Source organism: Acartia tonsa, chromosome 9 (assembly GCF_053477335.1).
Source record: "Acartia tonsa isolate MP-2025a chromosome 9, ASM5347733v1, whole genome shotgun sequence".
Classification (NCBI taxonomy): domain Eukaryota; kingdom Metazoa; phylum Arthropoda; class Copepoda; order Calanoida; family Acartiidae; genus Acartia; species Acartia tonsa.
The window spans coordinates 48,441,031-48,451,863 of NC_137268.1; positions in this window are offsets into that span (position 1 = coordinate 48,441,031).

A 10,833-nucleotide genomic window follows, 5' to 3' on the forward strand; every position below is an offset into this window, starting at 1 on the left:
AATGTATACCTCCCCTACTAGTGGAAGTAAGGGGGAGGGGGTAGTTAGGAATTGTACTCAAAAGTGGAAGGGTACAATAAACTTCAACTCTACATTCACATCACATTTATAAACCCATAAAAGACAGAAGTACCAACCAAAATGGTATAGGGTCACCCTTCTTAAAGAGTCTAAGGATTAAATAGTAAGCCAATCAATAAAAAATCTATAATTTACTATTTTCAATTATCAAATTCGAGTAAAAGTTTATAAGTTTCTTTCTACCATAAAAATTAATTACACTTTACAAGAAAATCAAGCTAAATAATTTTAAAATGTCACAACATGAAACTTGTTTAGAAAACCAAAGGACATCTTGTATCCTATCCTGGACTTTTTTTTGCTTATCTGGTACTTAACAGAGCAGGAGTTAAACAAGAAAAGTATTTTTTTTATAGTACTGGAGCTACTCTATTAGTGTTTGTATCCATTCTTCTGTCTGTCTTTTGCGACACAAAAATAAATAGAATATTTATCTTGGTGTAAAAAAAACGTTTAGCTGTATAATTGGTCAAAAATGCTTACAAAACAGACATTTTTGACCTAAGATAATGAAACAAATTCTTTACTAGCCCAAGTGATCAGTTTTGAAATATCTTTCCATTTCATTGAAAATTAATAAAACTTTTTTAAAATGCAAATTTGGCTGTCAGGTTTTAAATAAATGGATACTATTTTTCCATCTTTGTCGGGATAAGGGACAGTTGGAATGTGTCCTGTTATGAATATGATGTATGCATACTTTAAGATCATTAGAATAAATTATCTTTTTTTTATCATTTTTGTAGTTTGATTTTAAAAAAAAATACCTGAAAAAATTTATGTAAATTTCTAAATCGATTATTAAAATGTTTTACAGAAAATTATTGAAAAACAGCCTTAGCAGATATTCTCTCAAAATGTGCTACAATATATTTTCCTTCAGGTTAGAAATATTTTTTAAACCTATATCTATCAAATAAAGAATATCTTACCCTTAAACAAAAATTATAAAGTTATCATATAGTTATAGAGAAGATTGTTGTAATGCCATAAGATCATCATCATAATTGTAAATATATTAAATATGACCTTTTAGTATTAAAACAGTTTATTTCTAATAATTGATACTTTATGATTTTAAAAATTACATGTCTGTCACGGTTTTCACAAATTATTAGATACTAAATTTCTTTATTAGTTTTTGTGCAATTAGACTTCTAAAATTTAGCCTTTTGGCGTTATCCCCTTTTTAAAATTTTTAAATTAATTATATGCAACGCCTCCCCCCCCCCCCCCCAAACCTACGGCTCTGACCAAGAATGATAATTCGGTTAGGTTAGGTTAAAGGCTAAAAGGGCGAGCGCTGCGGCTAGGCATTCTAGGGGGCCAATTAGTGCAGCTAGGTAGAGAAGTGGATGAGCGTCAGGGCCAGAGATATAATTTTGTTGGGGGAGGGGGGTTAGGTACTCAAATATTCAAAATTAAAAAAAAAATCCTAAAAGGATAATACCAGCCTTTCTAATTAATTAAATTTGTAAAGGATTGAATAACCTTAATTAATATGCTTTAAAAAGTCTTTCACAATTTAGGTTACATATCCTATTTCAAAGATGAACTTTTTCTAGGCATTCTATGAGTTATATGTTCGTCATATGTGGAGGAAGGTAAATGCAATCACATTCACTTTATCTAAACCAGTTGGATTGCCAGGGGGGCGTATTTCAAAATACAACCATATATCTGAGAATATATTGACATAATCTGAAAAACTAAATTTATCCCGTAACAAAAATGGAATAATGGGCCTTTTCTTTCAATCAGAGTATGCTCTAAAAATTTTCAAACAAAATTTAATTGAAACTTGAGCTTGCCCAAACGTTCTGTTAATATTTAAAATTGACAGTTTATATATAGTAAAAGTTGTTGCAAATATAGGAATTAGGTGATACAAAAGAACAGAGCTGGATCTTTAAATCGTTTTGATGGTGCGCTGGAGGTGCGCTGATGGTGCGCCACAGCTACTGCTATTTTACATGGATCTTTAAAAAGATTTTCGGCGCGGTGTTGCTAGATCGCTGGCGACACTCAATAACATATCCATATGTGCCGGTACAATTTTATAACTTAAGCCAGGTCAGTAAGGTGTTTTATATAAAACAATATATAATTTATTTTAAAAATAACTATAAAAATGTTTTCACAATAGTTTTGCATGAATAAAATTTAACAAATAAACTAATTTAAAAAAATATTAATTTTTTAAATATGATTCACCCCAATTTAGCGCGGCAATGCCACTAATTGAGTACCATTGGCGCACTGGTACCGCCCACTGGCCGCGCTAAATCGCCAATGCTAATTCAATTTAAAGGTGGGTATTAATAATCTGATGGTGCGCTGAAATAAATCACCCCGGTTCAGCGCACCTCTGAACGATTTAAAGATCCAGCTCAGGTAAAAAGTTAATTAATTACATTTTGTTGATTTCTTAATTTCTTTGCTAATGCTTTAAAGGACGCCTGCAAGAAATAACACGCTTTAACTGCTGAAAGACTGCCACAAGAAGACCCAATACCCCAAATTATAAGCCTTCAGCTTCAATAACAAAAAAGTTCTAGGCATTTCAAAATAGCATTTTATGTACAATGGAATTTTTGAAAGATTTCCAATGCTCATAAAAGAAAAAACAATATTAAATTACGTCGCCTAGACACAAAATTATAACCTTATCTTTGTCAGAAACTTAGATTGCCTGTAACTGATTACATTTTTACAATAAAAACACCACATTTCATTGTCAAAATCTATGAAAAAAATTCGATTTAGATTGCATTTTAAAACGAAAATCATAGCGGAAACAAAGGGGTAAACTAATACAAGCTTGGCTGTGATTGGTTGTTAAGCTGATTCAGCCTTCTGATTGGCTACAGTACATTCGGTACAACGCAAGTAAAACTTAATTTTTTTTAATGATTTTGACTATACAAATGGGTATTTTTATTGTAAAAATATAATTAGTTACTGGAAACCTAAATTTATGACAAAAATAAGCTTATAATTTTGTTTCTAGGCCACGTAGTTTAATTTCAAAGTTTTCAACATGAGCATTGCAATTCTTTCAAAATTTTTATGTACATAAAATGTCATTTTAAAATGCCTAGAACTTTTTTGTTATAGAAGCTGAGGGCTTCAAATTTGGGGTATTTGGTCTACTTGTGGCAGTCTTTCAGCAGTTAAAGCGTGGTATTTCTTGCAGGCTTCCTTTAAGGAACAGCTTAATTTTATATATTGAATATGATTTACTCAACTGATTTTAAATTAGATAGACGACTGATTTTATATTAGCATCTACATTAAATATGAGATAACCTTAGATGATTGTAGATAGTATTTTAATAAAAAATAACAAATGTAAATGTTTAGAATTGTGATTGAAGTGTTTATTCAATATTTCATTGAAAACATGGATATTGCGATTAAGTATGGTTTTAATGGATTCTACTATTGGCATTTCTTTCTAGTAAGTATCTTCCTGGGTTTAATTTTTTCTACCTCATTTGCTGTGAGTAAAAAATATATAGCTTTAAACTTTAAACTTTTTAAAATTTTTAAATATCTCCATCCTTGACGGCACAGGAGGACAACAAACCTGGAAGTGTCATCTATTTAAAAGGCAAAACTATTTTAAGCATTTTATGTGGCCTAAATACTAAAATAATAAACAAGGGAAATGCATAAATTGGCCCGACAATGGGAAAGTGGCAAATAATTTAAAATAAACATTAAAATTTGTTTAGAGTGTTTTGTATACTGGTAGACTTGTTGATGCTTGGATCAGATCAATAACAAAATATACCCAATTATATTCAGAGGTAAAATTATCAAATATAAATTTATGCCTTTTTAGCCTTGCCAACAGAACCATGTATTAGGTAAACAACTTAATAAATTACAATTTTTTGTGCAAAATTAAGTTTACCCTCTTTTATATTTTAGGACAATAAGAGGCCAAATTCTGACTTTCTGCAAGTTCTATTGTCATTTGCCTCGGCATATCCCAATCCCAAGCTTGTTGTGGCCAGACAAAGTCAATTTGAGAAAAATAATTAGATTGATATGCTTCAGAATAAACTAAAAACAAATATAATATCATATTCAAATGTTTTATTCATAATCAATGTTTTTATGACTTTTTGAAAAAAAAAATCATCTAGTGTTAGGTTCTTCCACTAATTCAAAAAATCAATGCTTTTTCATCATTTCTATTGTTTTGGGGTACCCAAAATATAAGTACCCAAAAAGTTTGTCAGTGTTTTTGAGTGTTTGTTACGGCAATCGATACAATAATATATACTAAATACAGGAGTATATATCCATTATTTAAATCAGCAAATAAGAATTCATATGATTTATTAGGATTCATAGAACAGCACAAATTACATCTAAACAAGGATGACAACATCCATAAAAGCAAAGCTCTGAAACAATATGACAGATGAACATTAACTATTGTTGAGTGTCAGAACTGGATATACAAAATATGAAAATATAAGGTTTGACAAAATAGACGTAAGTTTGTTGCAAAACTTATTAAATGCAGAATTCTGTTTAAGAACATACTGACATTTTAATACTTGATTATAGATATGCTTCGCTCATAATATTGTACCTTATTGTTATGTGAATCAGTAATCAAAAAATCAGATCAATCGGATGATTTTATCACATAAAAAAATCAACATGTTTAAAATGGACGTACGGACATTCTGGTAACGATTATAGAGTTACTACGCTTTCTAAATCGTACCTCACTACTACAGGAATCACCATGCAAAATTTGAAATCGATAGGACAATTCTAACATGCCTAAATTTACGAATAAAAGCTAACTATCTCGGACAGACCGACCATAATTATAGAAAAGCTTTGCTTTTAAAAAGAATAGACAAAAATGTCACTTTTTCCTTTATTAAATTCTTTTGCATTTTCAGATACAAAAAAATTATACAAAACAAATAAAAATAAAAAATGCACTTTTAGTTTTAATAAATGTTTTTAGCACAAAAAAATATATGCTAAGGGAGGGTTAAAAAAGTATTCTTGACTTACCTGATAGTGAAATAACACAAGAACCTATCGCACTACTGCAATCTATCTTGCACACACTGATTTTTCATTCTTCCAAAAGAACAAAGTAAGTCTTTATCCTCATGGTAAAAACAAAACAATGAAGCCAAGCCAAACATTTGCCACACACAAGCACATCTCTAACACGCTCACACACACCTCACTGTGTTATTCTATCCAGCTTAACCCTTACAGCTCGGGCCCCAATTCCCACGTTAATAGATCGGGGGGGGGGGGGGGCAACAAGAGCCCCCCCCTCTATCTCGGCTCCTGTTACAGATAAAGACGTAAATTTTTTTTTCTGGTGGTTCATGTGTATTTTTAGAGAAAATTACATTTTCTAGTCATAGCGGCCAGGCCGCTTTTTAGCGGCCAGCCGCTAAATTTTAAAACAGCTGTAGAGCGGCCAATTTTGCAGCTAGGATGACCAAATTTTAGGACGAACTTTTATTTTTCATAACAAAAAAATTACTTTTTCTGATCATCGCCAAAAAACGGAAAATAACGGAAACCGCCATTTTCGGCGGTTACGGCGGTAAAACGGCGGTTGGCGGCGCCAATTAATATTTTTATCTGTTTGATGTTGCTCAAGGATTTACCAAAAAAATTATAGGACTTTAGCTGTAATAGAAGCCACGATATTCATGATATATGTCTGTAGTAAAAGCCGGACAAAAATCGGTCATAAAGTCGGTCAGGGATCGGTCAAACGGTCATAACATAACTTTTCTCAGAAGGTCATTGATATCTAAGTATTCACCAAAAAAAATTTTAGGTTTCTCCTTATACACAAAAGTCATAATGTAGAAATTAAGATTTATTTAGAATTTTTTTCAAATTTTGGTGCTACCCAGGGACAAGGGAAGGCTATTTTGGCAAACAATGCTTTAGAGTTGATTTCTTACATTTCCAGTTTAAACTTGATGATAAGATAAAGCAACTTTTGGCAGAATTTGATAAGAAACTAAAGCATTAATATAGCACTTTTTGCTTTGTTTACTAAAAGCCGTGCTAAAAGGATTGTCAGAGTTTATCTGCTCGTTCAGTTTAAAGATGTATGAGCAGAAATAATGTCTTTTTACAATTTTTAAGTATTTTATCTTAATCATAAACTACTCGTAAATTATATGTTAAATAGTGAATAAATCCTAAAGAGTGAATAGCTGTAATACTTTGAAAAATATTTAGGATTGTTTAAATATTTATCTCATATACAAATTTAAATTCAAAAAAGGTTTTTATGACACCTAGCAATAAAATTCGGAACTACATAGCTATGTATTTTCACAATCATACATTTTACAATATTTGTTGTAGTTTAATTTTGCCTTTCTTAGCAACTTCTTGTATCTAATGGCTAAACACGTTGGAGGAAAGTGGCGAAATAGGAATCTAAAATAAAAAAGCTTCCCTGAAATCATGATTTAATAAGTACTGCAATAATCAAACCTAAAAACTTCTAATCTCCTCCGAATATTACAACTTACAAACTTTTTTAATCATTTAAAATATGGGTAATTTCCCCCAAAGTGCCTTGTAGAGCACAGAGTCCCCCCTGTCCCTACCATTAATGTAAAACAAAAAACAAAAAACGATCAAAGGGGCTGCATGTTAGAATTGTCCTATTGTTTTAAAACTTTGCATGTGATTCCTGTAGTAGTTAGGTACAATTTAGAAAGTGTAGCAACTCTATAATCGTTACCAGAATGTCTGTATGTCCATTTTAAACATTATGTTGATTTTTTTTTACTTTTTAATAACAAATTTTTATGTGATCTAAATATACTATTGATTTGGTATACTGATTTCTAGGACAACAAAGTACAATATTTTAAGCGAAGGAACTCTATAATCAAATCCTAGAAATGTGAGTATGTCCATAAACATTATCCTGTAATAAGCAGTTTTTCAACAAATTTACTAACAATTTTGCTTCGTCTCTTATACATTTAAATTCTGATTATCCAGTTCTGACATTCTACAAGTGTTAATATCCATTTGTCCTATCGTTTCAGAGCTTTGCTCCCATAGATGTCGTCATCCTTGTTTGATAAGTAATGAACAATGAATTTAATTTTGAGCTTTAGGCATAAGTTCGAATTTTTAATTTTTTTGTAAAGATCTAAGATGCTGTGAGTATTGGGTTGGATTTGTCCTATTTAATTTTTTATAGATTCATATAGTGAGATATTATTTAGTTATTGAATCGTTTTGAAACTTTTGCCTTAACCTGCCTCAAGGGGTTAATCAAGGTGTTGATCAAAGTGCTTTTGATTAAAAAATTTTTAAAATATTTTTTTTTGTTTGTAAACAGTTACAAATATCTTGAATAAGAAAAAAATGTAAAGATTTTAATTTCAGGAAGTATTTTAGAATATTTTTTAAATCTCCCTAATTCTAAATTCTTTAGTAAGAAATCTTTGTTTTGATTTAAGAAGCAGAACTTCAGAAGCTAACGAGGTTTGGTGATAGCTTATGATTTATACTATCTGAAATGAACAATAGTGCATTATAGAAATAGTTGCACCTTTCTTTTTGCTATATCAGCTGACGATTACCAGGGTAGGTTTCGTGATTTTCCAAGAATTGTTGATGAGACGGACCGCCCCTGGGTGCTACCCAACCGACTTTGACCGGACATTACGACCGACACAGACCAGATATCCTAATAAAATCAACTCTTGCCGACGTATAATTACTAAACTTAAAAAGTCATGAAGTCACAGCACTCCATCTTACCTAAAAAAAATGAGATTGAAAAAACTCGAGGGGGGGGGGCACTTGGAGCCCCCCCCCCCCAATCTGTAAAGGTTAAAGTTTCACTTCATTAGAGAACATGATAATCTAGTGTAAGATTTAAGTAATGATAAATCCATTTGAATAAATATTAACTGCTGCAAAGGGGTCTTTTACAAAAAAAAAATTATTGCTTTGAGTAAAATGATAATTTGTTTGCAATGTTTTTTTTTTATGAAAAAGTCTAGTTTTATTCTGGAACATAAAGAATATATGAAATAAATATGTTTGAAACATGACATAAATAAAACATTTTAGTTATTTATTTCAATTAACATCAATTTGGTGCACAAGTTTTGTCACAACCTTACCCCTAAATCAAAATCAAGTGGAATTTAGATATTGGTTTTGTCTTTAGGGGTGTAATAAAGATATTAAGAGGGGTGTTCTAGTGGGAATACTGTGAAACTGAATCTTTTTTAACACCCCCCAAAATGTCTTCTCTTTCGATTTTTTAGTGATCATCTAGAGAATCCATCTGCTTGTAATAGGATACAATACTCTAATACCCAGATTTTTTAGGTTAAGTAAAATCAAGCAGACAACTAACCCTTTGATTGCACGACATTTCTCAGATAAGACCTAACTGTGCATGGTAATTTTTTGCGTCTGTTTATGGGCAAGGTATTCCCCTTACTCTAACTGTTTATGTTGCAAACCTGACATAGCAGCAGTAGGAATAGTTATAATGTTGTTAGTTATGACACGGGGTCAGGACGAGATTCGAACCTATCACCTCCCCAACGACGAGCGGGTGCACTACTTGTTGAGCCATGGTTAAAATTGGTGTACCAGATATGCCAGCGGGTTTTACACTTTGACCTTTAGCACTCAACTGCATAAAACAAACTGTATTTCAAATCCAAAGGTTTTATATGTAATTTGTAGTCCTATATCTATCACATGCCAATAAAAATTGAAAAACATGCCAGAACATTTTTTTGCGTAATGGACAAATTATCATCAATTTAGCTTGTTAACATGGACATCATTTATTGGTCAGTTCGTTTATCCAGTTGGAAGAGGAGGGGGGGGGTGTTAAGTGGGTGGAAGGGGGAAATCGATATTTTAGCCAGCGACAAGTTTCACTTTATTAGAGAATATAAAAATCTGGTGTAACATTCAAGTAATAAAAAGTAATAATAAATCCATTACAAAGAGAGACATAAAAGAATGGTTATACAGTTATGAACAAAAAACAATTAAGAAATAGGAAAACACTTCAGACTTAAACCTGTATAAAAGAATTAGAAACATGATATCTTTCTAAAATTCTGGCAACGAAAATTTATGTTACAGGGCTGGGAATCAAGCTGTGGTTTCCAGTGTTGGTAAGTAAATTCGTTGTTCAATGTTTTTTTGATTTTGTATTTACAAAAGAATAAACTGGATGCATTTTTTTTGTAACATTTGGCCCATAATTGTGGGATTTATTATGATCGATGAGATTTTTTTTATTTTTTTTTATAATCTATAATGTATATTACAAAGAAGCTTGATGTCTGTCCGTCCGTCCATCTGAAGCTTAAGATCTCGGTAATCACTAAACCGATCGGATTCTACTCTTGAGGGAATATACTTACTGGTCCTGTGGTGGTTTTAGGCTATTTTCTTGGGGAGGGTGGGACACCCCCAACCCCCAAAACACAAAAAATCCCCCCCCCCATTTTTTTTGCAGAACATTTCCTTGGTCCTTTTTTTTGCAGAACATTTCCTTGGTCTTTTTTTTTTGCTGGAGATTTCCCTGGTCCTTTTACGAATTTCGCCTTAATTCTTTTTTATCACCTCTTAGGGCAAAGCCCCTAGAGGCTAGAGGCGAAGCCGTTAGTTCTTTTATAAAGAAATAATTCAAGAAAATGAATTTAAAATATTATCAGCTACACCCCCTAGGAGCCTCTAGGAGCACTAAAGGTAGGAGGGGGAAAATTGGACTGTACCCCAATTTCCAATTTAAGTTTTAAAAAGAAAATTTAAATAAGTTTTTAAATGGGTCAACTAAAATCAAAGAGAAAAAAAATATCCTCTTAAAAATAAATGGAACTTGGTTTAATTTTCTTAATTCCTCCATAGCATCAAAAATTAAAAGGTTTTAAAATAAAGTCTAAATTAATTTAAGCACAAAATAATGAAGAGAAAAATCTACCATCTATAATACAAAGTAGAATGATGTCTGTCTGTCCGTCCATCTGTCCGTCTGTCTGTCTGTCTGTCTGTCCGTCCCTTAAGATCTCGGTAACCACTGAACTGATCGGATTCTACTCTTCACGATATATCACTATTTTAGGGGAGGTCATTTCAACCCTCCCAAGAGAAATCGCCCCTAGAAATAAATTATCCACAAAATATTTTTACTTTTAAAAAAATATAAGAGTCGTTTTTACTTACAAACCCCTGATTAAAGGCCACTAGAGGCCTCTAGGGGCATAGCCGCTAGTATAAAATAATTCAGTTGTATGTATTAGAAAAATGGAATTTGGACTTGGTAACAAGGAAAACGGAATATTTATATATTATACAAATACCAATTTTTGGTATCTAATGAACTTTAGCTTTAAAAATAAAAAATATGCATTTAAAACTTTCAGTATTGAAGCTTAAGACAATGGCCGGTAAATTGATTTACATTCCCAATGATAATTTACATATACCCCTAATGTAAATTACAATTAGTGATTAAAACGTTTGGGCACTCAACTTATTGAACTAACAAATCTAAAATCAATAAAAGTCCCCAAAGTTGGCAAGCCAACGAATTATAAATTATTTAGGACTGGTATTGTCTTATATATGATTTTTTTATGCTTTGCTTCTTATGGATGTTGCCATCCTTTCCAATAAAACACAAAATCTTATAATTAAACAAATGATAGAGATAAACAGGGTTCGGCA